The sequence below is a fragment of the Somniosus microcephalus genome, chromosome 12, assembly GCF_052327205.1.
Source record: "Somniosus microcephalus isolate GS21.2 chromosome 12, FLI_Smic_1.0, whole genome shotgun sequence".
Taxonomy (NCBI): Eukaryota; Metazoa; Chordata; class Chondrichthyes; order Squaliformes; family Somniosidae; genus Somniosus; species Somniosus microcephalus.
This window is the reverse complement of record NC_140998.1, coordinates 218381473-218403199: the sequence shown is the minus strand read 5'-3', so window position 1 is coordinate 218403199 and position 21727 is coordinate 218381473. Positions and strand designations below refer to the sequence as shown.

General features: G+C 49.9%; 1 pseudogene; it reads right to left on the bottom strand.

Moving 5' to 3' along the window:
* The window catches only part of LOC147110131 (high affinity cGMP-specific 3',5'-cyclic phosphodiesterase 9A-like), a 156551-nt pseudogene that overhangs the window by 55630 nt on the left and 79194 nt on the right, over positions 1–21727 (bottom strand).

Sequence of the window (21727 nt, the reverse complement as noted above, 5' to 3'; positions counted from 1 at the left end):
AGGGGCTGGAGGGGGTTACAGAGATAGGGAGGGTTGTAGGGGCTGGAGGAAATTACAGAGATAGGGAGGGTTGTAGGGGCTGGAGGAGGTTACAGAGATAGGGAGGGTTGTGGGGGCGGGAGGAGGTTACAGAGATGGGGATGGTTGTAGGGGCTGGAGGAGGTTACAGAGATGGGGATGGTTGTAGGGGCTGGAGGAGGTTACAGAGATAGGGAGGGTTGTAGGGGCTGGAGGAGGTTATGGAGATATGGTGGGTTGTAGGGACTGGAGGAGGTTACAGAGATAGGGAGTGTTGTAGGGTCTGGAGGAGGTTACGGAGATAGGGAGGGTTGTAGGGGGCTGGAGGAGGTTACAGAGATAGGGAGGGATGTAGGGGATGGCGGAGGTTGCAGAGATAGGGAGGGTTGTAGGGACTGGAGGAGGTTACTGAGATAGGGAGGGTTGTAGGGGCTGGAGGAGGTTACAGAGATAGGAAGGGTTGTAGGGGGCTGCAGGAGGTTACAGAAATAGGGAGGGTTGTAGGGGCTGGAGTAGGTTATGGAGATAGGGAGGGTTGTAGGGGCTGGAGGAAATTACAGAGATAGGGAGGGTTGTAGGGGCTGTAGGAGGTTACTGAGATAGGGAGGGTTGTAGGGGCTGGAGGCGGTTACAGATATAGGGAGGGTTGTAGGGGCTAGAGGAGGTTACAGAAATAGGGAGGGTTGTAGGGACTGGAAGTGGTTACGGAGATAGGGAGGGACTGGAGGAGATTACAGAGATAGGGAGGGTTGTATGGGCTGGAGGAGGTTACAGAGATAGGGAGGGCTGTAGGGGGCTAGAGGAGGCTACAGAGATGGGGAGGGTTGTAGGGGGATGGAGGAGGTTACAGAGATAGGGAGGGTTGTAGGGGCTGGAGGAGGTTACAGAGATAGGGAGGTTTGTAGGGGCTGGAGGATGTTACAGAGATAGGGAGGGTAATAGGGGGCTGGAGGAGGTTACAGAGATAGGGAGGGTTGTAGGGGGTGGAGGAGGTTACAGATATAGGGAGGGTTGTAGGCGGCTGGAGGAGGTTACTGAGATAGGGACGTTTGTAGGGGGCTGGAGGCGGTTACAGAGATAGGGAGGGTTGTAGGGGCTGGAGGCTGTTACAGAGATAGGTAGGGTTGTAGTCGGCTGGAGGAGGTTACAGAGATAGGGAGGGTTGTCGGGGCTGGAGGAGGTTACAGAGATAGGGAGGGTTGTCGGGGCTGGAGGAGGTTGCAGAGTTAGGGAGGGTTGTAGGGGGCTGGAGGAGGTTACAGAGATAGGGAGGTTTGTAGGGGCTGGAGGAGGTTACTGAGATAGGGATGGTTGTAGGGGCTGGAGGAGGTTACAGAGATAGAGAGGGTTGTAGCGGGCTGCAGGAGGTTACAGAGATAGGGAGGGTTGTAGGGGCTGGAGGAGGTTATGAAGATAGGGAGAGTTGTAGAGACTGGAAGAGGTTACAGAGATAGGGAGGGTTGTTGGGGCTGGAGGCGTTTACAGAGATAGGGAGGGTTGTCGGGGCTGGAGGAGGTTACAGAGATAGGGGGGATTGTAGGGATTGGAGGAGGTTACAGAGATAGGGAGAGTTGTAGGGGCAGGACGATGTTACAGGGATAGGGAGTGTTGTAGGGGCTGTAGGCGGTTACAGAGATAGGGAGGGTTGTAGGGGCTGGAGGATGTTACAGAGATAGGGAGGGTTGTAGGGGCTGGAGGTGGTTACAGAGATAGGGATGGTTGTAGTGGCTGGAGAAGGTTACAGAGATAGGGAGGGTTGTAGGGGCTGGAGGAGGTTACAGTGATAGGGAGGTTTGTAGGGTTTGGAGGAGGTTACAGAGATAGGGAGGGTTGTAGGGGCTGGAGGACGTTACAGAGATAGCGAGGGTTGTAGCGGCTGGAGGAGGTTACAGAGATAGGGAGGTTGTAGGACTGGAGGATGTTACAGAGATAGGGAGGGTTGTAGGGGGCTGCAGGAGGTTACAGAGATAGGGAGGTTGTAGGGGCTGGAGGAGGTTACAGAGATAGGGAGGGTTGTAGGGGCTGGAGGAGGTTACAGAGATAGGGAGGGTTGTAGGGGCTGGAGGAGGTTACAGAGATAGGGAGGTTGTAGGACTGGAGGATGTTACAGAGATAGGGAGGGTTGTAGGGGGCTGCAGGAGGTTACAGAGATAGGGAGGTTGTAGGGGCTGGAGGAGGTTACAGAGATAGGGAGGGTTGTAGGGGCTGGAGGAGGTTACAGAGATAGGGAGGGTTGTAGGGGCTGGAGGAGGTTACAGAGATAGGGAGGTTGTAGAGGTTGGAGGAGGTTACAGAGATAGGGAGGGTTATAGGGGGCTGGAGGAGGTTACAGAGATAGGGAGGGTTGTAGGGGCTGGAGGAGGTTACAGAGATAGGGAGGGTTGTAGGGGCTGGAGAAGGTTACAGAGATAGGGAGGGTTGTAGGGGTTGGAGGAGGTTACAGAGATAGGGAGGGTTGTAGGGGCTGGAGGAGGTTACAGAGATAGGGAGGGTTGTAGGGGTTGGAGGAGGTTACAGAGATAGGGAGGGTTGTAGGGGGCTGGAGGAGGTTACAGAGATAGGGAGGGTTGTAGGGGGCTGGAGGAGGTTACAGAGATAGGGAGGGTTATAGCGGCTGGAGGAGGTTACAGAGTTAGGGAGGGTTGTAGGGGTTGGAGGAGGTTACAGAGATAGAGAGGGGGGCGACGAGGGATTGGAACACGAGGATGAGAATTTTGACATCGAGGCATTGCCGGACCGAGAGACCAATCAGCGAGTGACAGAGAGTGGGGGGGCGATGGGTGTACGGGGACTGGGCGCAAGTTAGGACACCGGGGAAGCAGCCAATTGATTGGTCAGGTTCTTAAATTCAACGCCCGTTACTCAAGCCAAGGCGGACTGACCTCAAGACACCAGCTGCTGTACACAGGAGCTCCCGGACATCAGCGGGGCTGGAGTGACGTGTGAAGATCACCTGCAGCGAAGACACACAAAGGAACAAGAGGAGGGTTTCAAGGGAGTCAAATGCCCACACAGTTAATTTTTCCCAGTCCTCTGCATCACTCAATTGTTTAACAGACGGCTTGATTTTCATTGGGCCGTGGAGTCGGGATTGGAGGCATGTGGGGGGTTAAAATCTCGAAATCGGGGAGCACGAACCCATCCCGCCCCCAACCCACCTCCATGCCAGTTTCAAAGGAGGCGGGTACCCGACCCGCACTGGGACCCGTCTCCCCGAGGCGGGAAGGGGATTAGTGCCAATTAACTACCTATTAACAGGTATTTAACAGGAAGTTTTTAGCCTAATCCCTATTTTTAATGTTGAAGTGTGGGATTCCCAATGGCTCCAAACCACGCCAAGTTAGAGGAGTCGGGCCGTCAGGCTGAAGGGTTTGGAGGGGTCGAGATTTCAGTGTTCAGGTGAGTGATGTGTGCATGAGTGCAAAGGTAAGTGTGTTTGGTGTGTCTAAAGTGATTAAATAAGTTTAAATGACCTTTTCTTACCTTTTCAGCCTTCCTTCCTTTAGGTTTCGGGATTCCCTCATCTCATCGGCACAGAAAGCAGAATGGCTGCGAACTGTCAAAAGTGACAGCCTGCAGCTTTCTGTGCCGGAGAGATTTCTAACTGAGTCTGTGGAGAAGGACTCAGGTTAGAAGTAAGACTGTCAGTGTTTGACAGCTTCAAACAGCTGTGAAACGCTGATATTTAATCTGTCAAAACCTCTTGACAGATGAAATTTCAGTCTGTGACGTCACCTGTTGCCGGGTGGCCCTTAATTGGCCTACTGAGCCCGCTGGGCGGGCTCAACAATGTCAATCAAGTTAAAATCGCGTGGATTAGCCGCATCTCGATGGAGGCGGGACTACAACCCCGAAAGTTGTAGACCCGCCTCCAACCCGACACCTGAATGAAAATCCAGCCCAGATTGTCCCATTTGGGCCTAAGCTGTACTGGGCAAAGGTGTTAGAGAAAGGGCAGGAAGTGATGCTACAGTTGTACAAAGCTCTGGTCAGATCCAGTCTGGAGTCACTGCGTTCAGTCCTGGGACCCGCTCCTCAGGAAGGACATCTCGGCCTCGGCAGGGGAACAGCGCAGATTCCCCAGAATGATACCCGGGGCTCAAAGGGTTAAATCACGAGGACAGGTTGGCAGAGGCTAGGCTTGTATTCCCTGGAGTTTAGAAGGTTAAGGGGCGATCTAATCGAGGTGTTTGAGATGATTGAAGGATTCGATAGGGTAGAGAGAGAGTGAAACTATTTCCTCTTGTGGGGGGAGTCAAGAACAAGGGGGCAGAACCTTAAAATTAGAGCCAGGCCGTTCAGGGGTGATTTCAGGAAGCACTTCTTCACACAAAGGGTGGTGGAAATCTGGAACTCTCTCCCCCAGAAAGCTGTTGAGGCCGGGGTTCAATTGGAAATTTCAAGTCTGTTCAGAATCACGAGGGGTTTTGATGGAGTAAATAAGGAGAAACTTTTTCCAGTGACAGGAGGGTCGGTAACCAGAGGACACAGATTGAAGATAATCAGTAAAAGAACCAGAGGGGGAGATGAGGAGAATTGTTTTTACGCAGCGAGTTGTTGTGATCTGGAACGTGCTGCCTGAAAGGGCGGTGGAAGCAGATTTAATAGTAACTTTCAAAAGAGGAATTGGAGAAATACTTGAAGGGGAAAAATTCACAGGGCTGTGGGGAAAGAGCAGGGGGGAGTGGGGCTAATTGGAGAGCTCGTTCCAAGATTTCATTTAATTCTGATCAAGTTAAAAGAAAAATCATCTGTGAGACATTAACTGACCTGCTGAGTACTTCCAGCATTTTATGTATCTAACCCGTGCTGTACCTGCCCTGGGAGTGTTTGATGGGACAGTGCAGAGGGAGTTTTACTCTGTATCTAACCCGTGCTGTAGCTGCCCTGGGAGTGTTTGATGGGACAGTGTGGAGGGAGCTTTACTCTGTATCTAACCCGTGCTGTACCTGCCCTGGGAGTGTTTGATGGGCAGTGTAGAGGGAGCTTTACTCTGTATCTAACCCGTGCTGTACCTGCCCTGGGAGTGTTTGATGGGCAGTGTAGAGGGAGCTTTACTCTGCATCGATCCCGTGCTGTCCCTGCTCTGGGAGTGTTTGATGGGACAGTGTAGAGGGAGCTTTACTCTGTATCTAACCCGTGCTGTACCTGCCCCGGGAGTGTTGATGGGACAGTGTAGAGGGAGCTTTTCTCTGTATCTAACCCGTGCTGTACCTGCCCTGGGAGTGTTTGATGGGACAGTGTAGAGGAAGCTTTACTCTGTATCTAACCCGTGCTGTACATGCCCCGGGAGTGTTTGATGGGACAGTGTAGAGGGAGCTTTACTCTGTATATAACCCCGTGCTGTACCTGCCCTGTGAGTGTTTGATGGGACAGTGCAGAGGGAGCTTTAATCTGTATCTAACCCGTGCTGTACCTGCCCTGGGAGTGTTTGATGGGACAGTTTAGAGGGAGCTTTTCTCTGTATCTAACCCGTGCTGTGCCTGCCCTGGGAGTGTTTGATGGGACAGTTTAGAGGGAGCTTTTCTCTGTATCTAACCCTTGCTGTAGCTGTCCTGGGAGTATTTGAAGGGGACAGTGTAGAGGGAGCTTTACTCTGTATCTAACCCGTGCTGTACCTGCCCTGGGAGGGTTTGATGGGACAGTGTAGAGGGAGCTTTACTCTGTATCTAACCCCGTGTTGTACATGCCCTGGGAGTGTTTGATGGGACAGTGTAGATGGAGCTTTACTCTCTATCTAACCCGTGCTGTACCTGCCCTGGGAATGTTTGATGGGACAGTGTAGCGGGAGCTTTACTCTGTATCTAACCCGTGCTGTACATGCCCCGGGAGTGTTTGATGGGACAGTGTAGTGGGAGCTTTACTCTGTATCTAACCCGTGCTGTACCTGCCCTGGGAGGGTTTGATGGGACAGTTTAGAGGGAGCTTTACTCTGTATCTGACCCGTGCTGTACCTGCCCTGGGAGTGTTTGATGGGACAGTGTAGAGGGAGCTTTACTCTGTATCTGACCCGTGCTGTACCTGCCCTGGGAGTGTTTGATGGGACAGTGTAGAGGGAGCTTTACTCTGTATCTGACCCATGCTGTACCTGCCCTGGGAGGGTTTGATGGGACAGTGTAGAGGGAGCTTTACTCTGTATCTAACCTATGCTGTACCTGCCCTGGGAGTGTTTGATGGGATAATGTAGAGGGAGCTGTACTCTGTATCTAACCTGTGCTGTACCTGCCCCGGGAGTGTTTGATGGGACATTGTTGAGGGAGCTTTACTCTGTATCTAACCCGTGCTGTACCTGCCCTGGGAGTGTTTGACGGGACAGTGTAGAGGGAGCTTTTCTCTGTATCTAGCCCGTGCTGTGCTTGCCCTGGGAGTGTTTGATGGGACAGTGTAGTGGGAGATTTACTCTGTATCTAACCTGTGCTGTACCTGCCCTGGGAGTGTTTGATGGGACAGTGTAGAGGGAGCTTTACTCTGTATCTAACCCGTGCTGTACCTGCCCTGGGAGTGTTTGATGGGGTAGTGTAGAGGGAGCTTTACTCTGTATCTAACCCGTGCTGTACCTGCCCTGGGAGTGTTTGATGGGACAGTGTAGAGGGAGCTTTACTCTGTATCTAACCCGTGCTGTACCTGCCCTGGGAGTTTTTGATGGTACAGTGTAGTGGGAGCTTTACTCTGTATCTAAACCATGCTGTACCTGCCTTGGGAGTGTTTGATGGGACAGTGTAGAAGGAGCTTTACTCTGTATCTAACCCATGCTGTACCTGCCCTGGGAGTGTTTGATGGGACAGTGTAGAGGGAGCTTTACTCTGTATCTAACTAATGCTGTACCTGTCCTGGGATTGTTTGATGGGACAGTGTAGAGGGAGCTTTACTCTGTATCTAACCCGCGCTGTACCTGCCCTGGGTGTGTTTATGGGACAGTATGGCTTACATCCTAGGGTCTTGAGAGTAGTAGCTGGTAGGGATTGGACCTGGACCTGATGGCTTACATCCTAGTGTCTTGAGAGATATAGCGGTAGGGATTGTGGATGCATTGGTGGTAATTTAGCAAAACTCCCTGGATTCAGGAAAGTTCCCAGCAGATTGGAAAACTGCTAATTTAACGCCCTTATTTAAAAAGGGATGCAGACAAAAGGCTGGAACCTATCGACCCATTAGCCTAACATCTGTGGTTGGTAAAATGTTGGAGTCTATTATTAAGGAAGCAGTAACAGTGTTGTGTATGTACCTTTAAGAGAAGAACTGGTTCTATACTGCAGTACCGGCAGTGACCACCCCTGTATATAAAGCCATAGCAGGCTTCTGTATTTCAGTCTTGAGTTCCTCTCTGTTCAGTAAATACCTGTTTTATTGTTCTCCTGCAGTCCGAGTATTATTGAGGCGCGGACTCTACACTCATCACTCCATTTCCATGTTACTCCAGTTTGCAGCAGGGCGTTCAGTGGGTGCAGAATTGTAGATAAATTCGGCAAGAACTTATGGTAGTAGTTCACCAACCCGAGGAACGACCTCAGTTGCGACACATTTTCCGGTGCTGGAGCCTTGACTACAGCCTCAATCTTGTCCGGCAACTTTTGCAACCCTTCCTCATCAATCATGTGGCCACAATACGAGATTTGTCTCCTGAAGAACTCGCATTTGGGGCGGTTGGCTCGTAGCCCATATTCCTGCAATCTCGTGAGCACCTGCTCCAGGTTGGCAAGGTGTTCACTGTCATTTTCGCCCGTAACCAGGATGTCGTCCAAATAACACTGGGTCCCTGGGATCCCTTGCAGGACTTGTTCCATCGCCCTCTGCCAAATAGCCGGGGCTGATGCTACCCCGAATACCAGTCGATTGTACTGGTAATGGCCTTTGTGAGTGTTTATCGTGAGGTATTTCCTAGATGCTTCTTCCACCTCCATTTGTAGATACGCTTGGGCCAGATCAATCTTTGTAAAGCGTTTCCCTCTGGATAGTGAGGCGAAAATATCTTCTATCCGTGCAAGTGGATATTGTACTGTGTGCAGGACTGGGTTCACAGTTACCTTGAAGTCCCCACAGATGCGAACCTTCTTCAGTTCCCCAGGTGTGCTGCTCAAAGATTTCTTCATTACGAACAATGGGTGTGGCCCACTCGCTCCAGTCCACCTTGGACAGCACACCCGAATGCTCCAGACTCTCCAGCTCTGCTTCAACGGCTGGGCGGATCGTGTAAGGTACCGGTCTGGCCTTAAAACATTTTGGGTTTGCGTTATCTTCGATTTTTATCGTTGCCGTTACTCCTTTTAGAGTCCCAAGTCCTTGTTGGAACATTTCTTTCGCGTCAGATAGAATTTTTGACAGTCGTCCAGGTGTGACGTCATCATCCTTTTTGTCAGTCACAGTTAGCGCCTGAATGGAATGCCAATCCAATTGTATTTTTCGGATCCATTCACGTCCCAATAATGGTGGTCCTCCATCTGGTAGTATATATAGATACAGTTTCTGTGTTTCCTTGCCGTTGTATTCAACTGGCACCCTTATTTTTCCTCTGGGGTAGACTTTTTGCCCCATGTATGTCTTCAATACAATGGACGTGTCCTTCAAGCGTATATGTGAGAATAGCCGCTCATAGTCTCGTCGATTCATGACAGTTAGGGCTGATCCTGTGTCCAATTCCATCTTTACTGGGGACCCTGCTATCATGAGGGTGACCCAAATGGTTCGGTGATCCTCCTTTGCGATCATGTTGTGTAACTTTAGACAACTTAGTCTCCTGCTCCCGGAGTCCTTATCACTCTCCTGATCTTCCGAACTACTGTCTGTCAATTTCTTTACTTTCTTGTACTTTTCCTTAGTAGTTCTTGTAGTGTTGGTTTTCTTTCCCGACCTGCAGACTCTTGCTATGTGTCCCATTTTCCCACATTGCCTGCATACTTTTTCCTTAAACCAGCAGTCCTTCTGATCATGGGTTGTTCTGCCGCAGCGATAGCACTTTTCTGCTCCATACGCCATTTCGTTAGCGCTGTATTCCTGTGGTTTCTGTTGTATTTCCGCAGCTCCCCGTGCTGCTGCTTCGTAGGATACTGCCACGCTGAAAGCCTGTTCTAGCATCAGGTCCTTTTCCGAAAGTAGTCGTTTCTGGGTTCCTTCACTCTGGAGCCCGCAGACAAACTTATCCCGTAAGGTGTCTGCCAGTCCTGCTCCGAACTGGCAGTGCTTCGATAACTTGCGTAGTTCCGTAAGATAGCCAGCATTGCTCTCATCTTTGTTTTGGTTTCTTTTATGGAACTTGAATCTTTCTGCTATCAGCAGTGGTGTAGGGGTTAGGTGTTCCTGTAAGATATTAACAATCTCTTCAAAACTTTTCTCCATTGGTTTAGCTGGGGTAATTAAATTCCGCAATAGGCCGTACGTTCTCGCGCCCATCAAATTTAATAATACCGATGCCTTCTTTCCATCGGCCACCTCATTTGCCTCACAGTACACTTCAATTCTTTCCACATACGTGGTCCAGTCTTCTACCTCGTTGTCGAAAGCAGTGATACTGCCACTCTTCGGCATCTTGAGTGATTTAAAATAGCTCCTCCCGCGTTTTTTCTTCTTCCCCAATGGAATAAAATGGCGCCTCCCGCGCTTTTCCTTCTTCCCCAATGGAATAAAATGGCGCCTCCCACGCTTTTCCTTCTTCCCCTTGCTGCCACGCTGCTCCTAGCGTTCTACAGGGTAATGGCGGCGACCCGCGGCATACCACTACAACACAAGGTGGATAATTTCTTGTTTGCTTACCGGAATGTGACACATGCAGTCACCAACCAAGCTCCAGCCATAATGCTCTTCAACCGAAGGCTAAGATGTCGCCTGGATTTGCTCAAACCAAACATAAGACGAGATGTTGAGGATAAGCAATTCCAGCACATAAATGAGAAGCCAACCAGGAGCTTCAAGATAGGGCAACCAGTCTTGGCCCGCGACTACCGAACAGAAAAATGGCAGCCAGGAACGATATGCACACAGCAGGGACCACTAATGTACACAGTGGACATTGGAGAGAGCATCGTGAGACGCCATGCTGACCAGATTCTAGAGTCACAGGGACAAGCCAAACCCATACCACAAGCAGGTGCACCTGGTAATCAATCCGAAGTACAGATTGTGTCTACCTCAGAAGCAGTGGTATTGGAAGCTGACGAACCAACCAATGACAATGAGCCAGAATCGACTCCACCGCAAGAACAGGATACTCGAGAAAGGCGCAATCCAGTCAGAATCAGGAAGCCTCCTCAAAGACTGAACTTGTAAATGATTAATTCAGTTGATGTATATGGCACCGAGAAAATTGTAATTGTAATTAGTTATTATTTAGTTGTTAAATGAATGTTATGTATTGTTGATCTAAAAAGGGAGGAATTGTTGTGTATGTACCTTTAAGAGAAGAACTGATTCTATACTGCAGTACCGGCAGTGACCACCCCTGTATATAAAGCCATAGCAGGCTTCTGTATTTCAGTCTTGAGTTCCTCTCTGTTCAGTAAATACCTGTTTTATTGTTCTCCTGCAGTCCGAGTATTATTGAGGCGCGGACTCTACAAACAGGACATTTGGATAAGCATAATTTAATCGGACAGAATCAGCATGGTTTTACGAAGGGGAAGTCATGTTTGACAAATTTGCTCGAATACTTTGAGGACTTAACAAACAGGGTGGATAAAGGGGAACCAGTGGATGTGGTGTATTTGGACTTCCAAAAGGCATTTGACAAGGTTCCACACAAAAGATTACTGCACAAGATAAAAAATCACGGGATTGGGGGTAATATACTGGCATGGGTGGAAGATTGGCTATCTAACAGAAAACAGAGAGTTGGGATAAATGGTTCAATCTCGGGTTGGCAATCAGTAACTAGTGGTGTTCCGCAGGGGTCAGTGCTGGGACCCCAACTCTTTACAATCTATATTAACGATTTGGAGGAAGGGACCGAGTGTAACGTATCCAAGTTTGCCGACGATACAAAGATGGGAGGGAAAGCAGTGAGTGAGGAGGACATAAAAAACCTGCAAAAGGACATAGACAGGCTAAGTGAGTGGGCAAAAATTTGGCAGATGGAATATAATGTTGGAACATGTGAGGTTATGCACTTTGGCAGAAAAAATCAAAGAGCAAGTTATTATCTAAATGGAGAGAAACTGCAAAGTGCTACAGTAGAAAGGGATCTGGGGGTCCTGGTGCATGAAACACAGAAGGTTAGTATGCAGGTACAGCAGGTGATCAGGAAGGCCAATGGAATCTTGGCTTTTATTGCAAGGGGGATGGAGTATAAAAGCAGGGAAGTCTTGCTTCAGTTATACAGGTTATTGGTGAGGCCACACCTGGAATACTGCGTACAGTTTTGGTATCCATGTTTAAGAAAAGATATATTTGCTCTCGAGGCGGTTCAGAGAAGGTTCACTCGGTTGATTTCGGAGATGAGGGGGTTGACTTATGAGGAAAGGTTGAGTAGGTTGGGCCTCTACTCATTGGAATTCAGAAGAATGAGAGGCGAGCTTATCGAAACATATAAGATTGTGAGGGGGCTTGATCGGGTGGATGCGGGGAGGATGTTTCCACTGATGGGTGAGATTGAACTAGGGGGCATAAACTTAGAATAAGGGGCTGCGCTTTCAAAACTGAGATGAGGAGAAACTTCTTCACTCAGAGGGCAGTAAATCTATGGAATTTGCTACCCCTGTGAGCTGTGGAAGCTGCGACATTAAATAAATTTAAAATGGAGATAGACAGTTTCCTAGCTGATAAGGGAATAAGGGGTTATGGGGAGCGGGCAGGGAAGTGGACGTGAGTCTAGGTTCGGATCAGCCATGATCCTATTGAATGGCGGAGCAGGCCCGAGGGAATGTATTGTAAGCATTCGCAATAATTTACAGTTCTGAAGATCAATTTTTTTGATTAAAGAATCCCTGGGCGTTGTGCTTTTAAATTTGCAGGGATAAAAATGGCTGTCACCACATGGCCGAAGACAAAGGACAATGCTTTGTTTACAAAGCAATTGAATGCGATTAGCATTTGTTTGTATATCGAGTGGATACATCTAAACTGCAGAAGAGACTTTTGTACCTTGAATGGGAAACGTTTAACAATTGAATGGGTTTTAAATCACCCAGCACTGGACAATAGGGCTGTTGCATTCTTTTGTTCCAGCCCAGGGAGCTCCGGAAGACACATTAACCCAGTCTAACCACTTTGAGTTAGCCAATCACAGCTTTCTCTTGTGTATTGGACACTTTGGGTGGGGAATTTTGCACACAGCCCTTGCAAGGCAGAACGGCAGGGGCCTCACCAGGTATAAAGATAACGGCTGGGAAGCTATCTCGCTCTCTTACTTCGCTGGACCACAGGTGAGCAGGGTGTTCTGAGACCTCAACAAGGCAACCGAGCAGGAGTTTGGGGTGGTGATTTAAGGGAATTGCTAAGATTGTTTAAATAACATTGTAGCCATTGTATCCCTCATTTTTGCCGTCTGCCTTACCCCATTTTAAGCAATTTTACTGTAATTACTGTGTTCGTGTGGGATAGTTTGATATTTTGATTATAGTTTCTTTTAGTAAAAAAACTTGATTTTTTTCTCTCATCCAAACCACGTGTCTGTTTTAATATCAATAATTATAAGCCCTGCAGTCAGAACTGGAAGGTGGGGTAGCGATTCGAAACCGCTTTTGTAAATTGGTCAGAGTGCAGGCAAAGGCTGCAAGACCAGGAAAATTACTTTAAACCAGTTTAAAGAAGCCCCAATCCTTACAGTGTGGTCTATTCCTGCTCCTACTTCTTATGTTCTTATATTATGTATAGAGGGAGCTTTACTCTGTATCTAACCTGTGCTGTACCTGCCCTGGGCGTGCTTGATGGGTCAGTGTACAGGGAGCTTCACTCTGTATCTAACCCATGCTGTACCTGCCCTGGGAGTGTTTGATGGGACAGTGTAGAGGGAGCTTTACTCTGTATCTAACCTGTACTGTACCTTCCCTGGGAGTGTTTGATGGGACAGTGTAGAGGGAGCTTTACTCTGTATCTAACCCATGCTGTACCTGCCCTGGGAGTGTTTGATGGGACAGTGTAGAGGGAGCTTTACTCTGTATCTAACCCGTACTGTACCTGCCCTGGGAGTGTTTGATGGGACACTGTAGAGGGAGCTTTACTCTGTATCTAACCCATGCTGTACCTGCCCTGGGAGTGTTTGATGGGACAGTGTAGAGGGAGCTTTACTCTGTATCTAACCCATGCTGTACCTGCCCTGGGAGTGTTTGATGGGACAGTGTACAGGGAGCTTTACCCTGTATCTAACCCTGTGCTGTACCTGCCCTGGGAGTGTTTGATGGGACAGTGTAGAGGGAGCTTTACTCGGTATCTAACCCCGTGCTGTACCTGCCCCGGGAGTGTTTGATGGGACAGTGTAGAGGGAGCTTTACTCTGTATCTAACCCCGTGCTGTACCTGCCCTGGGAGTGTTTGATGGGACAGTGTAGAGGGTGCTTTACTCTGTATCTAACCCGTGCTGTACCTGCCCTGGGACTGTTTGATGGGACAGTGTAGAGGGAGCTTTACTCTGTATCTAACCCGTGCTGTTCCTACCCTGGGAGTGTTTCATGGGACAGTGTAGAGGGAGCTTTACTCTGTAACTAACCCGTGCTGTACCAGCTCTGGGAGTGTTTGATGGGACAGTGTAGAGGGAGCTTTACTCTGTATCTAACCCGTGCTGTGCCTGCCCTGGGAGTGTTTGATGGGACAGTGTAGAGGGAGCTTTACTCTGTATCTAACCCGTGCTGTACCTGCCCTGGGAGTGTTTGATGGGACAGTGCAGAGGGAGCTTTACTCTGTATCTAACCCGTGCTGTACCTGCCCTGGGAGTGTTTGATGCGACAGTGTAGAGGGAGCTTCACTCTGTATCTAACCCGTGCTGTACCTGCCCTGGGAGTGTTTGATGGGACAGTGTAGAGGGAGCTTTACTCTGCATCTAACCCGTGCTGTACCTGCCCTGGGAGTGTTTGATGGGACAGTGTAGAGGGAGCTTTACTCTGTATCTAACCCGTGCTGTACCTGCCCTGGGAGTGTTTGATGGGACAGTGCAGAGGGAGCTTTACTCTGTATCTAACCCGTGCTGTACATGCCCTGGGAGTGTTTGATGGGACAGTGTAGAGGGAGCTTTACTCTGTATCTAACCCCGTGCTGTACCTGCCCTGGGAGTGTTTGATGGGACAGTGTAGAGGGAGCTTTACTCTGTATCTAACCCGTGCTGTACCTGCCCTGGAAGTGTTCGATGGGACAGTGTAGAGGTAGCTTTACTCTGTATCTAACCCGTGCTGTACCTGCCCTGTGAGTGTTTGATGGGACAGTGTAGAGGGAGCTTCACTCTGTATCTAACCCGTGCTGTACCTGCCCTGGGAGTGTTTGATGGGACAGTGTAGAGGGAGCTTTACTCTGTATCTAACCCGTGCTGTACCTGCCCTGGGAGTGTTTGATGGGACAGTGTAGAGGGAGCTTTACTCTGTATCTAACCCGTGCTGTACCTGCCCTGGGAGTGTTTGATGGGACAGTGTAGAGGGAGCTTTACTCTGTATCTAACCCGTGCTGTACCTGCCCTGGGAGTGTTTGATGGGACAGTGTAGAGGGAGCTTTACTCTGTATCTAACCCCGTGCTGTACCTGCCCTGGGAGTGTTTGATGGGACAGTGTAGAGGGAGCTTTACTCTGTATCTAACCCGTGCTGTACGTGCCCTGGAAGTGTTTGATGGGACAGTGTAGAGGGAGCTTTACTCTGTATCTAACCCGTGCTGTACCTGCCCTGGGAGTGTTTGATGGGATAGTGTAGAGGGAGCTTTACTCTGTATCTAACCCGTGCTGTACCTGCCCTGGGAGTGTTTGATGGGACAGTGTAGAGGGAGCTTTACTCTGTATCTAACCCGTGCTGTACCTGCCCTGGGAGTGTTTGATGGGACAGTGTAGAGGGAGCTTTACTCTGTATCTAACCCGTGCTGTACCTGCCCTGGGAGTGTATGATGGGACAGTGTAGAGGGAGCTTTACTCTGTATCGAAACCGTGCTGTACCTGCCCTGGGAGTGTTTGATGGGACAGTGTAGAGGGAGCTTTACTCTGTATCTAACCCGTGCTGTACCTGCCCTGGGAGTCTTTGATGGGACATTGAAGAGGGAGCTTTACTCTGTATCTAACCCGTGCTGTACCTGCCCTGGGAGTGTATGATTGGACAGTGTAGAGGGAGATTTACTCTGCATCTAACCCGTGCTGTACCTGCCCTGGGAGTGTTTGATGGGACATTGTAGAGGGAGCTTTACTCTGTATCTAAACTGTGCTGTACCTGCCCTGGAATGTTTGATGAGACAGTGTAGAGGGAGCTTTACTCTGTATCTATCCCGTGCTGTACCTGCCCTGGGAGTGTTTGATGGGACAGTGTAGAGGGAGCTTTACTCTGTATCTAACCCCGTGCTGTACCTGCCCTGGGAGAGTTTGATGGGTCAGTGTTTAGGGAGCTTTACTCTGTAGCTAACCCGTGCTGTACCTGCCCTGGGAGTGTTTGATGGGACAGTGCAGAGGGAGCTTTACTCTGTATCTAACCCGTGCTGTACCTGCCCTGGGAGTGTTTAATGGGGCAGTGTAGAGGGAGTTTAACTCTGTATCTAACCCCGTGCTGTACCTGCCCTGGGAGTGTTTAAATGGGACAGTGTAGGGTTAGCTTTACTCTGTATCTAACCCGTGCTGTACCTGCCCTGGGAGTTTTTGATGGGACAGTGTAGAGGGAGATTTGCTCTGTATCTAACCCGTGCTGTACCTGCCCTGGGAGTGTTTGATGGGACAGTGTAGAGGGAGCTTTACTCTGTATCTAACCCGTGCTGTACCTGCCCTGGGAGTGTTTGATGGGACAGTGTAGAGGGAGTTTTACTCAGTATCTAACCCCGTGCTGTACCTTGCCTGGGAGTGTTTGATGGGACAGTGTAGAGGTAGCTTTACTCTGTATCTAGCCCCATGCTGTACCTGCCCTGGGAGTGTTTGATGGGACAATGTAGAGGGAGCTTTACTCTGTATCTAACCCGTGCTGTACCTGCCCTGGGAGTGTTTGATGGGACAGTGTAGAGCAAGCTTTAGTCTGTATATAACCCCGTGCTTTACCTGTCCTGGGAGTGTTTGATGGGACACTGTAGAGGAAGCTTTACTCTGTATCTAATCCATGCTGCACCTGCCCTAGTTGTTTTTGATGGGACAGTGTAGAGGGAGCTTTACTCTGTATCTAACCCCGTGCTGTACCTGCCCTGGGAGAGTTTGATCGGTCAGTGTTTAGGGAGCTTTACTCTGTATCTATCCCGTGCTGTACCTGCCCTGGGGATTGTTTGATGGGACAGTGCAGAGGGAGCTTTCCTCTATATCTAACCTGTGCTGTACCTACCCTGGGAGTGTTTGATGGGACAGTGTAGTGGGAGCTTTACTCTGTATCTAACCCGTGCTGTACCTGCCCTGGGAGTATTTGATGGGACAGTTTAGAGGGAGCTTTACTCTGTATCTAACCCGTGCTGTACCTACCCTGGGAGTGTTTGATGGGACAGTGTAGAGGGAGCTTTACTCAGTATATAACCCATGCTGTACCTGCCCTGGGAGTGTTTGATGGGACAGTGAAGAGGGAGCTTTACTTTGTATCTAACCCGTGCTGCAACTGCCCTGGGAGAGTTTGATGGGACAGTGTAGAGGGAGCTTTACTCTGTATCTAACCCGTGCTGCATCTGCCCTGGGAGTGTTTGATGGGACAGTGTAGACAGAGCTTTATTCTGTATCTAACAAGTGCTGTACCTGCCCTGGGAGTGTTTGATGGGACAGTGTAGAGGGAGCTTTACTCTGTATCTAACCCGTGCTGTATCTGCCCTGTGAGTGTTTGATGGGACAGTGTAGAGGGAGCTTTACTCTGTATCTAACCCGTGCTGTACCTGCCCTGGGAGTGTTTGATGGGACAATGTAGAGGGAGCTTTACTCTGTATCTAACCCGTGCTGTACCTGCCCTGGGAGTCTTTGATGGGACAGTGTAGAGCAAGCTTTGGTCTGTATATAACCCCGTGCTTTACCTGTCCTGGGAGTGTTTGATGGGACACTGTAGAGGAAGCTTTACTCTGTATCTAATCCATGCTGTACCTGCCCCAGTTGTGTTTGATGGGACAGTGTAGAGGGAGCTTTACTCTGTATCTAACCCCGTGCTGTACCTGCCCTGGGAGAGTTTGATCGGTCAGTGTTTAGGGAGCTTTACTCTGTATCTATCCCGTGCTGTACCTGCCCTGGGGAGTGTTTGATGGGACAGTGCAGAGGGAGCTTTCCTCTATATCTAACCTGTGCTGTACCTACCCTGGGAGTGTTTGATGGGACAGTGTAGTGGGAGCTTTACTCTGTATCTAACCCGTGCTGTACCTGCCCTGGGAGTATTTGATGGGACAGTTTAGAGGGAGCTTTACTCTGTATCTAACCCGTGCTGTACCTACCCTGGGAGTGTTTGATGGGACAATGTAGAGGGAGCTTTACTCAGTATATAACCCATGCTGTACCTGCCCTGGGAGTGTTTGATGGGACAGTGAAGAGGGAGCTTTACTTTGTATCTAACCCGTGCTGCAACTGCCCTGGGAGAGTTTGATGGGACAGTGTAGAGGGAGCTTTACTCTGTATCTAACCCGTGCTGCATCTGCCCTGGGAGTGTTTGATGGGACAGTGTAGACAGAGCTTTATTCTGTATCTAACAAGTGATGTACCTGCCCTGGGAGTGTTTGATGGGACAGTGTAGAGGGAGTTTTACTCTGTATCTAACCCGTGCTGTATCTGCCCTGTGAGTGTTTGATGGGACAGTGTAGAGGGAGCTTTACTCTGTATCTAACCCGTGCTGTACCTGCCCTGGGAGTGTTTGATGGGACAGTGTAGAGGGAGCTTTATTCTGTATCTAACCCTGTGCTGTACCTGTCCTTGGAGTATTTGATGGGATAGTGTAGAGGGAGCTTTACTCTGTATCTAGCCCGTGCTGTATCTGCCCTGGGAGTGTTTGATGGGACAGTGTAGAGGGAGCTTTACTCTGTATCAAACCCGTGCTGTACCTGCCCTGGGAGTGTTTGATGGGACAGTGTAGAGGGAGCTTTACTCTGTATCTAACCCTGTGCTGTACCTGTCCTGGGAGTATTTGATGGGACAGTGTAGAGGGAGCTTTACTCTGTATCTAACCCGTGCTGAATCTGCCCTGGGAGTGTTTGATGGGACAGTGCAGAGGGAGCTTTACTCTGTATCTAACCCGTGCTGTACCTGCCCTGGCAGTGTTTGATGGGACAGTGTATAGGGAGATTTACTCTGTATCCAACCCCGTGCTGTTCCTGTCCTGGGAGTATTTGATGGGACAGTGTAGAGGGAGCTTTATTCTGTATCTAACCCGTGCTGTACCTGCCCTGGGAGTGTTTGCAGGGACAGTGTAGAAGGAGCTTTACTCTGTATCTAACCCGTGCTGTACCTGCCCTGGGAGTGTTTGATGGGACAGTGTAGAGGGAGCTTTACTCTATATCTAACCCGTGCTGTACCTGCCCCGCGAGTGTTTGATGGGACAGTGTAGAGGGAGCTTTACCCTGTATCTAACCCGTGCTGTACCTGCCCCAGGAGTGTTTGATGGGACAGTGTAGAGGGAGCTTTACTCTGTATCTATCCCGTGCTGTACCTGCCCTGGGAGTGTTTGCTGGGACAGTGCAGAGGGAGCTTTACTCTGTATCTAGCCCGTGCTGTACATGCCCTGGGAGTGTTTGATGGGACAGTGTAGAGGGAGCTTTACTCTCTATCTAATCCGTGCTGTACCTGCCCTGGGAGTGTTTGATGGGACAGTGTCGAGGGAGCTTTACTCTGTATCTAACACTTGCTGTACCTGCCCTGGGAGTGTTTGATGGGACAGTGTAGAGGGAGCTTTACTCTGTATCTAACCCGTGCTGTACCTGCCCTGGGAGTGTTTGATGGGACAGTGTAGAGGGAGCTTTACTCTGTATCTAACCCGTGCTGTACCTGCCCTGGGAGTGTTTGATGGGACAGTGTAGAGGGAGCTTTACTCTGTATCTAACCCGTGCTGTACCTGCCCTGCGAGTGTTTGATGGGACAGTGTAGAGGGAGCTTTACACTGTATCTAACCCGTGCTGTACCTGCCCTGGGAGCGTTTGATGGGACAGTGTAGAGGGAGCTTTACTCTGTATCTAACCCGTGCTGTTTCTGCCCTGGGAGTGTTTGATGGGACAGTGTAGACAGAGCTTTACTCTGCATCTATCCCGTGCTGTACCTGCCGTGGGAGTGTTTGATGGGACAGTGTAGAGGGAGCTTTACTCTGTATCTAACCCGTGCTGTACCTGCCCTGGGAGTGTTTGATGGGACAGTGTAGAGGGAGCTTTACTCTGTATCTAACCTGTGCTGTACCTGCCCTGGGAGTGTTTGATGGGACAGTGTAGAGGGAGCTTTACTCTGTATTTAGCCCGTGCTGTACCTGCCCTGGGAGTATTTGATGGGACAGTGCAGAGGGAGCTTTACTCTGTATCTAACCCGTGCTGTACCTGCCCTGGGGGTGTTTGATGGGACAGTGTAGAGGGAGCTTTACTCTGTATCTAACCCGTGCTGTACCTGCCCTGGGAGTGTTTGATGGGACAGTGTAGAGGGAGCTTTACTCTGTATCTAACCTGTGCTGTACCTGCCCTGGGAGTGTTTGATGGGACAGTGTAGAGGGAGCTTTACTCTGTATTTAGCCCGTGCTGTACCTGCCCTGGGAGTATTTGATGGGACAGTGCAGAGGGAGCTTTACTCTGTATCTAACCCGTGCTGTACCTGCCCTGGGAGTGTTTGATGGGACAGTATAGAGGGAGCTTTACTTTGTATCTATCCCGTGCTGTACCTGCCCTGGGAGTGTTTGATGGGACAGTGTAGAGGGAGCTTTACTCTGTATCAATCCCGTGCTGTACCTGCCCTGTGAGTGCTTGATGGGACAGTGTAGTGGGAGCTTTTCTCTGTATCTAACCCGTGCTGTACCTGCCCTGGGAGTGTTTGATGGGACAGTTTAGAGGGAGCTTTACTCTGTATCTAACCCGTGCTGTACCTGCCCTGGGAGTGTTTGATGGGACAGTGAAGAGGGAGATTTACTCTGTATCTAACCCGTGCTGTACCTGCCCTGGGAGAGTTTGATGGGACAGTGTAGAGGGAGCTTTACTCTGTATCTAACCCGTGCTGTATATGCCCTGGGAGTGTTTGATGGGACAGTGTAGACAGAGCTTTACTCTGTATGTAACACGTGCTGTACCTGCCCTGGGAGTGTTTGATGGGACAGTGTAAAGGGCGCTTTACTCTGTATCTAACACATGCTGTACCTGCCCTGGGAGTGTTTGATGGGACAGTGTAGAGGCAGCTTTACTCTGTATCTAACCCGTGCTGTACCTGCCCTGGTAGTGTTTGATGGGACAGTGTAGAGGGAGCTTTACTCTGTATCTAACCCGTGCTGTACCTGCTCTGGGAGTGTTTGATGGGACAGTGTAGAAGGAGCTTTACTCTGTATCGAACCCCGTGCTGTACCTGTCCTGGGAGTATTTGATGGGACAGTGTAGAGGGAGCTTTACTCTGTATCTATCCCGTGCTGTACCTGCCCTGGGAGTGTTTGATGGGACAGTGCAGAGGGAGCTTTACTCTGTATCTAACCCCGTGCTGTACCTGCCCTGGGAGTGTTTGATGGGACAGTGTAGAGGGAGCTTTACTCTCTATCTAACCCGTGCTGTACCTGCCCTGGGAGTGTTTGATGGGACAGTGTAGAGGAAGCTTTATTCTGTATCTATCCCGTGCTGTACCTGCCCTAGGGAGTGTTTGATGGGACAGTGTAGAGGGAGCTTTACTCTGTATCTAACCCGTGCTGTACCTGCCCTGGGAGTGTTTGATGGGACAGTGTAGAGGGAGCTTTACTCTGTATCTAACTCGTGCTGTACCTGCCCTGGGAGTGTTTGATGGGACAGTGTAGAGGGAGCTTTACTCTGTATGTAACCCGTGCTGTACCTGCCCTAGGGAGTGTTTGATGGGACAGTTTAGAGGGAGCTTTACTCTGTATCTAACCCGTGCTGTACCTGCCCTGGGAGTGTTTGATGGGACAGTGTAGAGGGAGCTTTACTCTGTATCTATCCCGTGCTGTACCTGCCATGGGGAGTGTTTGATGGGACAGTGCAGAGGGAGCTTTACTCTGTATCGAACCCGTGCTGTACCTACCCTGGGAGTGTTTAATGGGACATTTTAGAGGGAGCTTTACTCTGTATCTAACCCGTGCTGTACCTGCCCTGGGAGTGTTTGATGGGACAGTGTAGAGGGAGCTTTACATTGTATCTAACCCGTGCTGTACCTGCCCTGAGAGTGTTTAATGGGACAGTGAAGAGTGAGCTTTACTCTGTATCTAACCCGTGCTGTACCTGCCCTGGGAGCGTTTGATGGGACAGTGTAGAGGGAGCTTTACTCTGTATCTAACCCGTGCTGTATCTGCCCTGGGAGTGTTTGATGGGACAGTGTAGAGGGAGCTTTACTCTGTATCTATCCCGTGCTGTACCTGCCGTGGAGAGTGTTTGATGGGACAGTGCAGAGGGAGCTTTACTCTGTATCTAACCCGTGCTGTACCTACCCTGGGAGTGTTTAATGGGACATTTTAGAGGGAGCTTTACTCTGTATCTAACCCGTGCTGTACCTGCC